The sequence below is a fragment of the Lepeophtheirus salmonis genome, chromosome 9 (assembly GCF_016086655.4).
Source record: "Lepeophtheirus salmonis chromosome 9, UVic_Lsal_1.4, whole genome shotgun sequence".
In the NCBI taxonomy this organism is placed as follows: Eukaryota; Metazoa; Arthropoda; class Copepoda; order Siphonostomatoida; family Caligidae; genus Lepeophtheirus; species Lepeophtheirus salmonis.
The window spans coordinates 20,837,758-20,841,272 of NC_052139.2; the positions used below are offsets into that span (position 1 = coordinate 20,837,758).

The 3,515-nt window shown below is 30.6% G+C and overlaps 1 long non-coding RNA gene across 1 annotated transcript; it reads left to right on the forward strand.

Annotated features, from left to right (window-relative positions):
* Positions 1-204: 204 nt before the first annotated feature.
* LOC139906340 (uncharacterized) lies at positions 205-2,119 on the forward strand. Its single transcript, XR_011781814.1, has 3 exons — positions 205-1,578; positions 1,642-1,967; positions 2,044-2,119. It is a non-coding gene; the product is annotated as an uncharacterized lncRNA (long non-coding RNA).
* Positions 2,120-3,515: the final 1,396 nt, after the last annotated feature.

Genomic DNA, 3,515 nt, shown 5'->3' on the forward strand with positions numbered 1-3,515 from the left:
TTATTTAAACGAGATATACAACAATATGGAAAATAATTTAAAAAACAATTTAAAATGATAGTTATCACTGAAAAATCTATGGATATATCAATAATGTAGGAAAGGCGTATGGGTATGCAATGAGGATTCAGAAAATTTGGATGTTTCCAATGTCCCTGTGACAGTTTTGACACGATAAAACATTACAATAGAAGTTACTTGGTATCTTAGGTTGAAGCTTTGACTGGCTTTCAAATGGATAAGGTAACATTTTTATAAAAACACAAAGTTGCCTGCATATAACTATGAGGTCAAGAACTTGCTTGAGTAATATAAAGAACTTGATTGCTAAATATCGTTGAAAATGTACTTTCTTCAATCCCCATTGAGATTTATTCTCCAATTACCTTGATTCAGTAAGTGAAGAACACGGAGAGGTATTTTACCAAGATATTAACACAATGGAAGATTGTAATCTAAGATATTGGAACAAAACCATGATGCAAAAACATTGCTGAATGCAATATCGTCACAAACCAAAATGTAATAAAGAAAGAAGCATCCAGAATACTTCTAAATTATCATCTTCATTGTTTTTTGTATTCCAAAAATTATACTTCAACCATAAAGTTTGATCTATATAATAAAAAAATCATAAATTTGATAAAAAGTTTAAACCACTGTTTATCAAAAACTCGACGTGTTATAAAAAAAAATCAGATTTAAAATCAGCAAAAAAAAAATACGTTCAGAAAAATGCTAGGAAATTAGTGGTGAGAAAAAAAGTTTAATTTTGTTTGCTTGTGTTATTGAATAAGTTGTGGGCAGTGTTACATCTCCCTCTAAAGGAAAAAGTATCACCTATCTTTGATGTAAGTTGATATGAAAATTTATATGAAGTAAATATACATGAATTTAAATAAAATTATAATATTTTCTATTTTAAATATAGAAGGTGCCCTCCTAATATGAGTAATTCATTAATACCATATGTGTCGCTCACGCCTTTTCTTCAAACTCATACACAAATCCCATCACTTATTATTCAATCCTCAATAATCTAATTTACAGCATATATAGGCGTTCCATGAAATATGTATAAAACTTCAATACTTCATTAAATACGACAACATTGTTATTTCTTATATCGAAATATATTTTTTGCATGTGTAAAGCATGAATCCCTATATACAGTGGACCGTGATACTTGTTGTTACATATACAGGAAAACAGACTTTCATTTAATCATATAAAAACAAATTTTACTTAAGTTTGCTCAAAAAATAAGAGGGACTGTATTCGTGATTTCTTGAGCCATACAAAATCTTATGCATTGGCATAAAAATATTTTTTCGAATTGTTACAGCGTGTCATTTTTATAGGTTTACGCAGGAGGAATAACAGATTTTGAATCAGGACAAAAATATAGTGTAAAGAAAGTTGTAGTACATGAAAGATTTAGAAGAACTAAAGGTGGTACTATCAATGATATAGCAGTCATAACAATCCAGACGGAGTTTGAATTTGGAGCAACTGTCCAACCAATTTGTCTACCGTTCCTGAAACCTTCAGTTCCCGATGCAGGATCTACTGTTGTAGGTAAGATTTATTATTATTTCATATTTATCTAAATATAAATGAAAATTAAACCATCTTTATTAGCTAGTGGTTGGGGTCACACGAAACCTGAGGATTCTGCATGTTCTTCTAATCTCTTGAGAACCGACTTACAAGTCTACACTTTTGGCAGTGAGGAATGCATAAACTATATTCATATGTTTACCGAAAAAGGCTCAATTTTGTGCGTTCATAAACCCTCAACTTGTACTTGCTATGGTGACTCAGGGGGTCCATTAGCAATGGAAGTGGACGGAGTTTGTACACTAGTAGGAATTACTTCTCAGGGGTTTGAATGTGGAACATTAGGTTATGGTTCGTTCTATGTGAACGTTTCGTACTATTTGGATTGGATCATTGATAATATATCAGTAAGTTACTGCCACTCATTTTTGTTTTTCTTTATTTTTTGAAAGAAAAAAAAAATGTTATTGATTTTTTACGCAGGAACGTTGCTCAACACCGTTAAACAAATGAAACTTGTTGACTAGGTCATGTGGAAAATATCGTTTCTTTATTTTTTTATGTATTTTCTTTTATTCTTAATAATGTACTTATTATGTGAGGGCACATTCTAAATAAACCTTTGTAGAGTAGCACCTATGTCACACTTAATTGTTATAGTTTTTAATGGTAAATATATTCGGTTTGTACAAAAAGAAACTAAAAATTTGAAAATCTATTCTCTGCTGTAATGAATGAACAGAATATTTTTTTAGATTCAGGAGTTTTAAATATGGACAAATATCACTAATGGGCAAAATAACTTTACTTAAACAGTCCAAACAACAGACTGATATTTCTTAATTTAGTTTAAAATATAGCCAGCAATAAAATATCAATTTGTTTTTCAGACAACACAGTTTTTTTTTAGTAGCTTAGGAGTAAGTTGAAGTAGATCTTCATTTCAAATACACTCCAATACACGTTACCATTATGAAAAATGTTTTGCAATTCCATAAGTATTGACTTTTATTTTTAACAAAAAGTTAAGTTCACAAAGACCTTTAAAATAAACCTTATGAGAGTTAACATTTTTAAGCCAATCTGGGAAGAGAAAAAAAAACATGACCTTCTTCTACTTTTTCTTTTGAGTCCTTTAGTGGGACTTAATACAGGGTACGAGAACATAACTTTCTATTAATAAAAAATAATTTTTTTTTTGTCGATGTCGGATAGGCCTTGAAACTGTTGTTTTTTTTTTTTTTTTTAATAAATTCAGTTTCCTAAACATACTCCCAGCCATATTGTAAATTAAATAAATATGCGTGAAAGATCAGTAGAAATAACAACACAGGATAAGCTATGGGCCTTTTATACATCCTGAATTAGCGACTCCTTATCATCATAAGTGGAGACGTTGCCACCAACTCAAAATCTTTTATCGATATATTTTATAAATTCACAGAGTCTGTCCATTCACAGTTATCTATTTTGATGACTATTCCACAAATTAAGCCCTTGTATATAGTACCACAATTATCACTCTAACTGACCTACATAAGAATTTCAGAACCATTATTGGGGCTTTTGATGAGATAAGTGACGTTTCTAGAAAGTTAATTGTTATCCCTACCTCGACCAATCTTGCGTTGAAGCAGCAAGCAACAATTTCTTCTTTAAAGAAATGGGTATGTGATTAAAAGATGGTCTTTATGAGCGCTGGAAAAATATTTTTATTCCTTGCTTTTAAAGAGCCCCTTAAAACATCAATCCTGGAGGAGTAATAAAAAAAATAGGTTCCAAACAATTTTATATTTGGTCCTTTATCAATCAAAATGATGTGGGATAATGTTCGTAATGACCAAGCATTGACTAAAACGATAGGAAGGGGTTCAGTATATCGAAAGATATCCTTTGGCTGTACAGCAGCTAACATGTCTTCTAACCTTAACCTTTTCTTAGGGTCAATACTCCAC